We start from the raw sequence: 14846 nt of genomic DNA, 5'->3' as shown, positions 1-14846 counted from the left end.
GGGCACTGCCTCCATCAGAAGGTTAACAGGAAGAAATAGTCTGGTGGCTAAAGCCACCAAACATCCCAGAGAGATGGTCATATCCCCCATGTCAGGGAGGGGGGCTGCCCCACCGTGCACAGGGCTGGGACCCTCAACTGATGTACAGCCCCCCAGGACAGGGGCACTGTCAGGGTCCCTCGAGGGCCCCAGGGTGACACCCCGGGAGCCCAGTGAGGGCAGCAGGGCCAGGGCAGCACCATGGTGATGCTCAGAGCAGGCCTGGGGGTCTGGCTGAGCCGAAATTGCATCCTGTTCCCAGGAAAGGGAATCCTAGGTGGTGGTCTTGGAGGGGGGGTGATTGGGGAAATTAGTGCCTAGAGATGGCCTGACAATACCTTCTGAACAGGGTGGTGGCCCATTAAATCTTCCCTACCCACTTGACATCCAAACGCAACTTAACCAAGCAGAATAGTAGAGCAGCTTGTCATGAAGGTTGTGCGTGTCCTGGCTTCAGAGAGAGCTATTTTCTTGCAAAGTGCATGCCCAGGAGTGATGACTGCAATAGCAGCATAGCAGTTACAATTTAATTTGGTGAAATGAAATCATGAGGTGAATTTTTTGGAGACTGAGAAGTTGCTGTGCTTGCTCTAAAACTCGCAGTGAACAGAATGAAACTCACTGTATATGTTTTTTTGACCTAAGAAGCAAACAGGGCTTCAGCCTGGCTCATAAACAAACAAAACCAGCACACAGCAGCTTTACCTCAGCCAACATTGTTACAGAGCTCACAAAGGGGAGCTGAAAAGACACCAGCCCTGTTGAAACATTTGGCAAGGTTTCAAAGAGTTTAAGTCAGCCCAAGCTGCACAGTGAGCAGGTTAAGGAAAATGATCCATCTGAAAATTAATAATTTTAATTTAGAGTTAGTTTTTTAGCCAGCTCAGCCTCCTGCATTAACAGCACTGGCGAGAACACTGGCCAAAGGTGGGGAGAGGGCAGAGCCACACCAGCACTAACGTGGGTCAGTGTGTGCTGTCATGAAACCACCACCCCAGGAGCTGTATTACACAAGAAAACATCTGCAGACACCGTGCTCAAGCCCTACTGTATCCAACTGCCTAAAAGTGCTGCCTAATCACAGCTGAACAGCTGTGAAAATAAATCTGATCAATTGTAACTTCATGTAAGGAGAAAGTCATCTTAAACTGCGCTCAAGTCTGTCTTCCACTGGGATCTTCCAATAACATCAAGTGCAAGCATGTTGAAAGGCTCTCCTTAGTTTTCAGAGCCAAATCTGAGTGATCCCAGCCAGGCTGTCACCGGCATATGAGAAACGCCAGGAATGAGGCAGACACCTTGCCACACCAGCAGTCTCCTCCTCTCGGGTCACTCCCAGAGGGCTGTTAAAGCCAGTGAAAATTAACGGAGTTACAGTCACACCCATTTCATCAATCTTGGATGTCGCTAAGCTGTACCTAGGGATCCTCCATCTGAGCTACAGGAATAAACCAAAAACCACATAAATGTACACAGCTGCTTTTTAATAGACGGATTTATCCATTAGAGGTAGATTCTGCCCTTCTAGCAAGTTCCCGGAATAGCCCTATCTCTGGATTTGGGAAACATGCCCGATCCCCAACCTTTTAAGCATCTCGTTTTATTACCCGTCAGCTATCTAATAAGTCTTGTACAACGTGGGCATAAACATCACATTAATGGTATAGTTACACAAACACTTCTCTGGCAGCAAAGCTGGGTCAAGAAGTTCCCCTGCCGCTTGATCCAGCTCCAGCTTTAGCATTCCTTCATCGTACCAGCCCGACTGTCTGAGGTGCTGAACTCTCGGTGAGACTGCTGAAGTTACCAGGGTAAAAAACAAAACAGAAAAACTTCTTCCATTGCAGTCTTTTCCTCTTCAGCAAGGAAAAGGGTGTGGAGAGGGCAGGCAGAATAGAAACAGAAGTTTGGAAAAGCTTTTCCAAATATTAAAATAGAAGAGGGCAGAAAATACTTGAACTGACTTTGCCACCTTTACCAAGCACCCACACTCATAGCTGCATACAGAGAGACACGTATCAACAGAAGAAACCATTCACCTGTGTTAAAGCAGTCAGGAGCCCTGCCAGAGACAGCTTAGACCATCGCACGCGTTCAGACTGTAACAAAACTACAATTTAACATTCAGGGCAATTCAATTTGAGATTTGGCTTAAGGTTTTCTCAACAAAAAAGGAAACATTATAGTTATAAGATATCAGCATGACTGAATTATTAGGGCAACAGCCCGGATGAGACAAGAATTCCGGACCAGTTCCCGCAGGCACCACCGGCTCTGCTGACATGAGCCAACTAGGAATGACCAACAACGAAACCGGCGCAAGTGACGTGAGTTAGCTTCACTGCACCAAAACTCCCGCTTAGAGAGTCTCTTTCAGAAATCAAATGGCTTTAACCCAATTTAAAGTAGTGAAAGTGAACTGAATTAAAAATCCTTGAATTCAGAATAAAGCCCCAGATGGTTTTCAACCTTTTTACAGGAGCACAGGAATAAAGGAATTCCTGGCTCTTTTCACTTCATGCAGCCTCATCAAAATTTCCTGCCGCACTGATCAAGTTAAGGTCAAAGATTTGTGACCCCACTGCTCTGCAACTTGCTAGAAATTTGCTTGGTTTTCATCCCACATTTATTCATGGACAATTTATTCCAATTTATCCTCATAACAACACTGTCCTTTGGGTTAAACGGCTCTTCTCCCTCTCTGCTCCGTGTATTCTAGGGATCATCTTATCTTCTTGCAGCCATAATTTCGCTAGATGAACGAGCCAAGCTTTTTGATTTTTTTCTTTCAAAAGGAGAATAGCTTTCCACCAAAATTTTTCGAAAAGTCTCTCTTCTGCTCTAGAGTTCGGCTTTCTTGGGCCTGGATGACCAGCACTGCACACAGTATTTCAGACATTATTTCACTGTTGCCCTGGATGATGAAATCCATTTTAGAAATTAACTTAGATTTACACATTTAATTTTTACTTTTATTATCTACACCAAGAAACTTAAAATATATCAAGATCAATATTTTGACACAAACCTGGGAAAACTAAGACTTGAGAATGTTTTCTCTCATGCTGCATTCTGAGACAACATTGTCTGAATTGGAGACTAATGAAAATCTCTCTATATATATATTGTTATGACAGGATCAAATAATTCATCCCACATAATATAATTGACAAAGAAATAACATGCTGATTAGTCTCAATAACCTTTTCTAAACATCCTATTCAAGGTTATGGGTAGGTTATAAAGATTATATCTGTTTTCCAGAAAATGAAAACCTGCGCTAAAAACCATAATGGTTATGGAATACAAGACACTGTAGCAATCTTTAAAGCGTACTTAATTTTATCTCTATATTTAATTATTTCTTTCCAAGATTTTTACTAGGCTTTCCAATTGCTGATGCTTTTTTCTCATTAAAATGATAAAATGAGTCAACTGTTACTACTTTAAATTTCGCTAAGTAGCCCCAGGATGGTGCCAACAGCTTAATGGCCAGAATGTATTTATTTATCTGCTTTGTTTCTTGACTGCTATGAATGTAACCTGCATCTGTCATCTAAGAAACAATCTTACAGACTATTTTCAATGGAACAGGGCTTTACAATTTTGGTGGGGTTTTTTTGTTGTTGTTGTTTTTCTTTTATGTTCTTTTGGGTTTTTTTTAAAGTAAGACCACTGGCTCCATATGACACATGGGGGGGCGGGGGGAGTGTGTGCACATGCTTGTGTGTATATCTTCAGCTCAGATACCAACTTGTGAAAAAGCAGGTCCCTCTTAAGAAAGAAAGAATGTTATTCTGATTTATACTACTGTGAATTTAGAATGACTGCTGAAAAAGTCTTTGGATAGAAAAAACATGTACCAGTTTAGGTGAACATTAATTCCATTCCTATGTGATGAAATGGTCACCTTTTGAAATTCGAGATGCTGAATCCCAGGGCTACCATTTTAAAATTGGCAGAGCAAATTTGTCCATGACCTCAATATTTTATAAATATTAGTTGTCAAAATACGTCTGTGTAAAAATTACTACCCCATCACCACAAAAGTATTTCTCTCCCTCAAACAGAGGAAATGCAGGCAGGCTCCACAAAGCAAGCTCTAACAGAGGTAGGACAAGACTCCTGGAGTCTTGTCTACCATGGAACCACCACCTCAGAATGAACTCCATCACGTGTTCCACATATGCAAGCAAAATTAAAGCCTAACCTACTTTCTTAACTTCAAATTCTTAGCAGTTCAATTGTCTGAAGGACTGTTGGGGGTCTTGAATTACCTGTAGGAACAGATAACTTCAGTGATCTAAGTCAGTGAAGGGGAAAGAAAAATAAAAAGGTGTGTTCTTACAAGCTATTCTGTGAGGATTTATCTTTGCACTCATTTGTCTCATCTACAGGTCTGAGTGCCTTCACTTATACAGTATAGCTGACTAAGACTTGGCAGTTAAAAACTTCTTCATAAAAATTAATATCACATCTTCACAAAAATTAATTTTTCGGTTGCTACTCCTGTCTTCTTAAACCAGATTTAGCCTGCTGGAAAGGTAACAAGAATGCTCTTTCATGTTGAGCTACCTGTACAAGGCACTAAAATTCAGCTTTGTGAGCATCCTGAACAAGAAAAATTACCTATTTAATTTTATTTTTAAATCACAGCATGTCAAAATGAACCACATTGAATAATGGAGACTCATTTCTTCATGCCTAACAGTAATCACTAACTTTGTCTCATTTTCATTCATGCAGACCTTGTTAACATGTGTGAAACAGAAGCAGATAACAGGAACTCTCTATTCCACAATGGTAAACTTTCTTTCCTACTTATTAGATGCTCTAAAAAGAGCACCTGAACTCCAGAAGTCAATTTATACCACTGTCTTGGTTTGCAACTGGGTTGAAGTTTTAGGGCCCAATTTTGGTAGCTTCCATGTGTGCAAGTATCTTACAAGTTAATGCAAGCTTTGATATGAGAATTGACATAAAATACTGGACTAATGCCTAGCTTACTACACTTCAAAGAGTGGCATTTCAGCTAATGGAGCAGAGAAAATATACCTACTCCAAACACAGTAGTCATCTTCCATTTAGTGGACCAGAACTTTCACATCATTACTGAGAAGGAAATTCTAGCTACCCTTAGTAAAAAGAAAATAGCATGGTTGCAACCCCAAATATCTGTGGTTTCTAGGATGCTTAGAGAATGTAGCCAGCAGTGGGCAAACACTAATACTATATTTCTTCCAAAAATTAAGTATACTTGCAATATATATATGTATATGAGTGTCTCTCTCTCTCTATATATATATATATATATGAAAGAAAGTTAGAAAGCTTTTTAAAAAATGTAAAAAGGTTTTTTCCTCCCCCTCTTGTAAGCAGAATAAAGATTGTGTAAACTGCTCCCTGTGCCATCAATCGCGGCTGGAGAACAGGAATGCTGCTGACAGCAGTTGCTATTCTTTTGATACACCAGATACATGCCTCGCATTCCCGTGGCAGCTGACACCACAATTAGTCCTTGTATGGCCAAAAGGGGGTGGGGAAGGAGGGAGTTCTTCTGGAGAACATTTGGTTTCCATGGATAAGCCTAATTTCTTCTGCCGCAGTACTGTCAGCCGTCCGAATCATGAAGTCTTTATACTCTAATTCCATTCTTACGTATCTTTTGCCTTTTAGTGAAGATTTCTGAGAGAGGAACACTTAATGAGTTTCAACCTTGTTTTGTGAAGCTTCATGCCAGTGAAACTGGGAAAAAAAAGCAAACGTTTTCTCAGAGTCAAGTTATCTAGTACATGAATGAAACGTCTACTGAAATCAGGAAAAGTTTTGCCTAGTAAGTTTTGGCTTTCTTTTTACACTTTCCATATTTGAAAATTATTTCTGACTCAGATAGGATAATGGCAGAAGACTTGAAGGCTTACTAAATGGTTGATTTTATATAAAGCCATACATAGCAGACTTTGTGTAAAGAAACAATGGATGTTGATTACTAATAGAACTTGGAATGTATTTTTCTCTTAACAGAAAATCACTCCAGTTGTCACAACGATTTCATAATCTCCAATATCCAAAAACAATTATAGGTTCTGCCTGGTCTCCAGTAACAAGATTTAAAAATATGGCCATAACCAAAATGCTCTATAGACTCTAAATAAGGAGATATATATATATATTTTTTTTTAGACAAGTCACAAACTGGTTTGAAAGTTCTATGTTAAAGACATAGAAATGCATGAAAATTCATGTTATTTTTTTTAAGCAGCTAAAAGTTGCACGTTAGCACATCTTCGCATATTTCTATTGCATCATGATGAATGGGCAATTTGTGCCTAGAGGTCAACATCTTTTCCACTCACCACAGTTGGAAATAAAGTTGAGTAGGCTGATGCAGAGCTGCCAAGACTGTTGTTTCCCCTACAGGCTACATAATTTTTGCCCTTTTCAGAAGCCAAAAGGGAAAGCAGTGCAATCTATTGGTTTGCCTCCAGCTCAGAGCTCAAGATGCATTGGGGGTTTAATGATTCGTGTGCATTATGGAACAGCTTCATCACTGATATGTTTTAAATAAAAGTCATGTTCTGCTTCCCTGACTTAACTCATAATTTGGTTATCCAAACCCAGATTTCCCAGGGGCTCTCGTAAGACATTCCAAACAAACATTTCACTCCTTTTCCTCTTACGCCTGCATTTCTTATGTTATCCTATTCAAAACTGCCATTTGCTATGAGAACAACCAGAAGGTACCTTTTTGTCCAAGCTGAGAAAGGAACAATTTCTGCAGATTTCTTACCCTTCCATTGCAAACCCAGACCCTGTTATTGCTAGCCCTGTGAATAATCACACACAGGTCTTAAATAATTTGATCCTCTGCTTTTACATTTCACATTTTTAAGGCTGGAGGATAAACTGGAACAAAACTAACATTTATTTCCCTATTTGTACCCTTCCTACTGACCATGATGAGAGAGAACCATGTCTGAAATATAGCATGCAGGTTTTATTACTTGTCATTTGAACTCTTACGTGTTACATGACATTTATATCCCAGGCTCTCCTTAAGAGGATATGCTTATCTCTACATCACTCAAATACAAAAATGCACAGTAAAAACTAGATTTTGCATTCTATTCTCTATTTCCTCCCCCTTCCATATTGATATATCAAGCAAATATTACTATAGAGTTAGTATGATCAAATGGATAGAGCTGCAAGTTACATGTGAGCAATCTGCCATCAGCTCACAGTTGCGCTGACAGCACGCTCCACCACTGACTAGTTTCTTCCAGGGGAAAATTTTCCATCAAGTTCCTTCTACCTGAGCATCTTAAGGTGCTTCACAGGCATGAAGTCAGTCAGTGTTGTGTTTCTCCTTATTTTAAACTTGCTATTCTTTGAAAGAAGGTTGAAAGAGCAGTGTAAGTAAATGGAAAATGATTTTCAGAAACAGTGTGTACAAGTGTAGGAAAGTCAGAGCACAACTGTGCTGCCCAGTAAACCGGTGGCTGAGCTAGAAGACACTTTCGCAGTCCCCTACTCCAGTAGCGACTCAGCCAATATAAACGCTGCTGAGTGTGCCAGGGTCGCCAGACTGAACAGCAGAATCGGTATGAATTTTACCTGTGGAAAGAAAATACTGGGAGCTGCCCAGAGGCACCAGCCAAACTAAGCCCACATCTCCTCGGACAGAGCTCACTAGAGGGAGCACACACATCGCTGCAATCTGATGAAGGAGACTGACTCGGATTTTCAAGTCTCCTCAACTGCCGAAAGTGAAATGAAAATAATAAATCCTAATGAATAGACATAAAAATCACCATTGCAATTTTCTGGGGAGGGTTTTCCTTCAAAGAAATTCGGTTTTAGAAGGAAGCCTGATTGTTCTGTCAGGAAAAATACAATACTAATAAAAAGATGAACTTGCTAATGAATAAATCCCATCTCCCTTTCCAGAAACAAAAAGGTAGTTTTTCCAACCCTTCCCATTTTCAACAGTTGCACTGGGATAATAAAACAATCTCGTTACCATACGGTCTGAGCAAAGAAGAGAAACCAGGGAATCTTGACAGACTGTGAAATGAAGACTTGTTCCCCACCCCCTTTCATCAGTTTATTTTCCTAATCCTGTATTGCTGATAGATTCTGGTATAAACAATTGCATACCCAAATGATTAAATACCATCACCAGGGTCTGTGGGGCAGCAGCAACTCTTCTGGAAAAGGCTGCTGCAAGCTCACACTGAAGTCATGCCAAGAGGAGGCTGTGCTATGGAACAGCCACCCTCCGCTGTTACTTGTACCCACCTTTCCAAAACAGACCAGTCATACGTCTTCAGGCAATGTTTTCAGAGCTGTATGCCAATGTGCTGTTGGTTTGTTTAAAACACAAAGAGCTTGTGCATTCGACTTACTATCTTTTCAACTAGGAACTTCGTGTAATTAGCACACAAATCACCTGAGCCTGAAGTTGACAGCAGTTCTCTGTGGTCTAAAATGGCCCTTTGAAGTAGGAGATGCACATCAGCTCCTTCAGTCTGCATATCTGCACATCCACCTCTTCATTTCCTCCATCCAGCTGCAGATGCTCCGGATAGAGCCTTCGGTTCGCCCGCCAACACCTGCACCCGAAGAAACTGTTGCATGTCCCAGACTCTGCTCCTGGCTTCTCCCCTACCCCCTTTTCTTTTCGTTTGTTTTCATTTTTTTTTTTTTCTTCCTTGCTTTTGCTTTTCAAACAGTTATGCAAGAAGGCAGCAAATGTCCTTCTAGACCCATCTACAATCCCCTGGTGAAATTACACTTGGTTCTCCCATTGCTCTGCACTTTTCACAGGCCATTTATATTTGTTACCTGTTTCACTTGCATGGTTCTTCAGGCACTGCTGCATGAAGGAGTTTCTCTTCTAATCCCTATGTGATGTGTACCCCACTCCTAATTCAAAGCAGTCAGAAGACAGGTCTCCTTAGGAAAATGGCCAAAGTCTCACTTAGTCACTCCTGCAAGCAGATACACAAAGATTTGGTGATCATTTCAGAAATGTCAGGAGGTTAATAGCAATCAGCTCTATTTACGTAGGCATGTAAAAAAAGGTCACACACTGTGAGTGTGTGTGTGTGTTGGGAAAGAATGGGAGAGAAGAAAAGCCTTTGCAAAGGACTGAAACTAATCCCTTTCTCCTAGAGTCCCAGAGAAATATCAAGGCAGTCAGCGCAGCCTGCAATTCCCAGTAACTTGGCAGTGTAAACCCAATGTTGCCAAAGAGACAACCTTTAAAAAGAAACTACTGTAGCCCTCCATAGCCGAGTGCACCATTCCAGCCCTGTCAGATTGGTGTAGGTCATGAGCGGAACATATTGAGAGTTTATTTCTCTAATAAAGGGAGTAAGTCGCTTTCCCTGCATCTGGATTAACGTGATCTTTCAGCAGCTGCCACAAAATCCTCACTTGGTGGTGGTAACTGGGAATCTTTCCCCACTGCTGCTCAGCAGTTCTAGTAGTTTCATGCAACATGCTTTTCCAAACAAATACAGATAACCAGTTTATAAAAAACCAAACAAACCCTAGACAGTATAAAAAAGAAAGGCAATGTTTTTCAATACCCATGACAGTTTTCTCTATGTGTATTTTCTCACTCTTTTTTTCAGCAGTTCTCTGACATTTTAAAATTGTCTTTATTGCCAAACCTTCATTCCAAATACATCAATCCAAACTGAGCGTGATGTAAGAATCAATATGGCTCGGGAAGAATTAAACCCATTTCTCTCCTGAGTCTTTGAAGGCTCTTAAAGTGCAAAATATTTTTCCCATTAACTGTACTGTAGCCAATCTACTACATAGCTGGAAGATGCTTCTTAATTTTTTAAAGTATTGCTCTGAATTAGTGAAGATAATCTTTAAACAATATTGGCTCCTAAGGGAACCTGACAAGCTACCTACACAGACACAACACAGGGATTTGTGAGGCATCTTTACCCGAGGAATTCTGGATCTTCCACTTTCAGTGTTGCATACTCCAAGACCTGACAGATGAGAGGCCTTTTGGTGACAAAGATCTCACTTTTACTAGCACTGCAGGGAAGATAAAATGACCTTTAAATCACGAGAGAAGCAAATCTTTAAACAGTAGAACAGCATTTCTCAAGCTTTTCCTGAAGTTCTTTGCCTGCTGCTTTAGCACTCACACAATTCTTGTCAGTTTTGGTAACTGCAGAAATATTTGTGTCAAGCATATCAGCTACCGAGTTGGCAGCATTGTTTGCTGAGACACTTTTCTGGTGATTCCCCTCCAAAAGTATGACAGTTTATTACAAGCCAAGAAAGGAACATGCGAGACATCAGCATGATTTTGGGAGAGAATTGGATAAGAAAGCCTAAGATGACACAACATCATTTGGTCTTCATGAAAAGACGGTCTGAATAATCATATGGTAGTACTTAAAGACTACATTTGAGGAAAGAGAATACAATAGGAAAACCCTTTGTCTGTTAGAACCAAATTTTGAATCAAAGCTAATTGAGAAATTAAGCAGGAGAATCCGAAGAAATAACTGAAGATTTTTTATTTAAAAAAATAACCAGTAATCAGCCACAATCAGGCCACAACCCCAAAAAGGAAATGGAAGCTTTTCCTCCATCATGAACGACTCCTTGCCGAGCAATGAAATAATGTAATACTTCTACATTTTGTCAGGTTTTTCCAGGCATCACATCAAGCACATCCAGCCTCATGTCTGCAGGCTGTTCTAGAGTTCTCCATTTCTCTAATAAGAGGTACCTTAGTGAGCAACTTTCACTGCATCAAACTTTTGCACCAATTCCAATTCAATCAATGCTGAAATTGTACGAGCCATTTGAAAGGCAAGACCTCACATAGTCACAACTCACCTGGTGTTTCCTCTCCTCACCTGAAGATGGATATTGACCTTGCAATTCCAGCATGTGTGGGAATACATGATAATAAACCTTTAATAAACACCATAAACACCACTTTGATTGAGAGCAAAGTTGGTTCATGGTGGGAGGGAGATGAGAGAAGAAATACCTTAGGAAGTTATTTTGCTCACAGTCCATTAGTAAAAGGTCTAGATAATCTACTACATGAGCACTATTTGGGCCACTGAAATGCCTTTAATTACAGCTCTCATAATTGGAGTTACTGCTATAATAAAAGGGCAAAAGGTTGATCTGGTTTGTTTGAAAAAATGAGGGCCCTATTAAAATGTAATTTATAATAGCAGGCTTTATTCTGATAAGGGCATATTTTTTCAGACTGATTTTATGCAGTGCTGATACGTTTTAAGTAAAGGAATGGCTCTTCCTAGGGCTAACGTTCCCGTGATGAGAGCAGAGAAGGTATTACTTTGCTAAATCTGGATACGGGCAGCTGTACATTATGGTCGGCTCTGTCTCTTCTTTTGCATTCAAGACGGTTAGTCTGGTAGTGTTTGGACTGTTTTTGCACAGTGTGTAATGCTTGGCTAGGTGCTTTATTAAATTCAGAATAAACCAGTGCATTCAAGTCACTTTCACAAAATACTCCCCTGAGTCAGAGAGACGCTGCTATCACATCTGACCAACTAAAGAAATTTCCAATCTCACTCTACAGTTTCTGTCCCTCGGTTGGAGTTTATTTTGCTGAAAGACATCAACATTAAATTAAAAGAGGCAGCAAGGAAAATCCCTTGTCTCTGAAATGCATTTGGGGCTAGCTAAATGTGTATGGGAAGGAGGGGAAGTAGAGCTGGTCAGGAAGTTTGTGATAAATAGACTTCATCAAAATAAAACTTTTGTAGTAAAGGGACCATATTTCCAATGTCTGTGCATGTTTTTTTGCTTAAAAGTGTGTATATACCAAATTTTGCAGTCCTAAAGTAAAATCTGATTAAGACATTGACAACAGAAAAGTAAAAAGAGAGTCTAAGTGGTGGAAATTGAACAGAAAATATTAAAGATTATTGAAATATAACATTTGGTTGATCAAGGCACATCCTTTTCTCCCTTCAAAATACATGCAAACACACAGTCTGTTTAAGAATAATTTCAAAGTTCTAAAGTTTGTCTTCCTTTCTGGTCAAATATCCACTTTAAGAGTCTCTATACCCTTCTATATTTCTTTAATAAAATAGATTAGCCTTTGTTCTGAAGAAGAACGCTGTAACGTTAAAGATAATTCAGCTTCAGCGTTACTTCTGGGGACTCCCCACCTGCCTCAGCCATGGACAAGGAATACCTGCCAGTCAAATATTGGCTTGAACCACCGAGCCAGCCATGATCAGTGTTTAAAACACCGCAATGGATACGGTTTAGAACTACAGAGAAGGCAGAAAAATTCTGCTCAAAGTGCAACTATATCTCATTGAATCCAATGGCATATTTAATAGAATGCCTGCTCACAAAATGAAGCTCTTGAGACTTTAGTTACAAATTGTGATGTCAAATCAGCATTTTTAGGGAAAAAAGTGTAAACAGTGCTCCCCTGCAATGCATCAAAAGCTTTAAGTCTCTTTTCCAATATCCATCAGGATAGTATTATGTATTGAAAAACAAGAAAGATATAACATTAGTGTCTAAGTTAATCCGAATATACAAAATAATTAATTCTACTACTCTGGCCTACCCAAATTCAAAAATTCAGCTTTACAAGCACCTGTGCAGGGTCTGGTAGCAATCCACAGAGTAGCTTGCAAAAAGATACTTTACATAGAACTCTTTAAATTAAACTGTCTTCCATATCAGGTCACTGTACTTAGAACAATGTGTTTTCAATGTAATAGTCGCAGATTTCCTGTGTGAATCCGTGCAAACTGCTGGGGTTTTTATATACATTAATTTCCCAGCTGTGTAATGGTAACAAGTCTTTTAAGTCTTTTTTTTTCTTTTTTTTTTTTTTTTTTTTTTTTTGCTTAAGAAGGGTGCCCTGGGAATATACAAGTTAAAGGATGAAGCGCGCAGGTACCCTTGCAGAAAATATTATGCCAGCAAAACTAAGAGCAGGCAAACCTGAAACTACTTGCAACTCTCTGAATGACTAGCTCTTAATATTCAGGCAAGGGCTGGGAGCCATAAGGTATGCACTGCATTTTCTAATTTGTGCTTTGCTGAGACTAGGGGAATGAACGTCATGGTTGACAGATGCCCACTCAGACAGCTTTTGGTCCTCAGCCACAGCCCTTGGGTAGGACGATATTTAGTAAAAACATGTCAGTGTTTGCCAGCCTTTTTTCAGTGATGCCCAGTGACAGGACAAGAGGTAATGGGCACAAACTTGGTCATAGGAAGTTCCATCTAAACACGAGGAGGAACTTCTTTACTATGAGGGTGGCAGAGCACTGGAACAAGCTGCCCAGAGAGGTTGTGGAGTCTCCTTCTCTGGAGATACTCAAAACTCGCCTGGACACATTCCTGTGCAATCTGCTCTAGGTGAACCTGCTCTGGCAGAGGGGTTGGACTACATGATCTGCAGAGGTCCCTTCCAACCCCTATCATTCTGTGATTCTGTGATATCAGTGACATAATCACAGAGGGCAAAGGGCAGTCAGACATCATTGGGTCGCACCAATACCTAGATAGCAGAAAAGGAATTTTAGGAAGGGCTCATTTGCTGCAGCAAAAACAATAATCACAAGCAGAGGTTCCCCGGGAACATTTTCTGACCTCGACTGTATTATCTATCTGGTGACAGCAACAGCCACTTTGGAGAATCATAAAACCAGACAACAAATACTGCTCTAGTAGAAGTAGCTACAGTGAAGATAACTGGGTTACAATCAGTCCGGCCACTTTCAGTACATCAGGTTTTGCAGCACCAGCCTCTTCACCCTGGAGTTCTGTGCAACTGCCCCTTTTCTTGCTTCTATGCACTCTCCCCTGATTTTCCTCGCCTCTGCTGACTTACCTGTACTGCAAACACTCTTGAATTTATTCTTCCTCATCCCTCCCTCCTCAGTTGTCCCTTGCTGCCGTGACTTTTTCGCCATTAATCTCCTGAAAAGCAGTCCAAGAAGAACATCAATTGTATATGCAGCTATAGGGTTTTTTCATGAAATACGAAGACTAATTTGACAGATGTGCATTTTCACCAATCGTCTTCGTAAATCACTGCTATCCCACTTCCCTCCCTTGCCACTTAGCTTCGGCATTTTACTTTGTCATCTCCACTTGCTGCTATCGCATCTGCTTAGGCCATGAGCTCCTCAGAATGAGAGCCTTGTTTTTCTGTACAGCAACACACTTAATAAGTATAAGGTTCTGTAAAGTAATGAAGATTTTTCTCAAGTCTCCGTTAATACATTGGTGATTTCAAAGCAGTTCCAAATGGACAGGCAGGCACATAAATGCCTGGCAGAAATTGGTGCTCTCAGCAAGGAGGTCAGGGGCTGAAAAGGCCCTAAAGACTAGCCATTTTGATGCATTTGAGAACAGCCAGCATGAAATTGGTTCCATTCTCTCTTAAAGGATTAAAAAAATCACCTAACAGCAGCCAAACTCTGCTCCCATGGAAGTCAAAAGCTTTGACATTCACATTAATGCAAACAATTGGACAAACGCCAAGTGCTTTCCAAAGTTCTGTCCCACACACCTGGTTTATATTCAACATATGCATGTGTGTATCTTAATGACTGCACTTCGGCTGGCATTACTAATAAAAGCAAAATAAAGCCACAGAAGAGACCAATATTTTTCACTTAATTTTTACGATGTTTGTTTATTAGCTATGCAGTCTTGTAAGCATTGCAGTATTTCCCAGTGTAAAATAAAATAAATAGAAAACATAAATGAAACATAAAAGCATAAAATAAATGAAACAAGCA

The 14846-nt window shown here is 40.3% G+C and overlaps 1 non-coding gene across 1 annotated transcript; it reads left to right on the top strand.

Moving 5' to 3' along the window:
• Positions 1-5676: 5676 nt before the first annotated feature.
• LOC132318730 (U5 spliceosomal RNA) lies at positions 5677-5786 on the top strand. Its single transcript, XR_009484363.1, has one exon. It is a non-coding gene; the product is annotated as a U5 spliceosomal RNA (small nuclear RNA).
• Positions 5787-14846: the final 9060 nt, after the last annotated feature.

This window comes from Gavia stellata, chromosome 1, assembly GCF_030936135.1.
Source record: "Gavia stellata isolate bGavSte3 chromosome 1, bGavSte3.hap2, whole genome shotgun sequence".
Classification (NCBI taxonomy): domain Eukaryota; kingdom Metazoa; phylum Chordata; class Aves; order Gaviiformes; family Gaviidae; genus Gavia; species Gavia stellata.
Note: the sequence above shows the minus strand (reverse complement) of the source record. Positions and strands in the feature narration are given on the sequence as shown.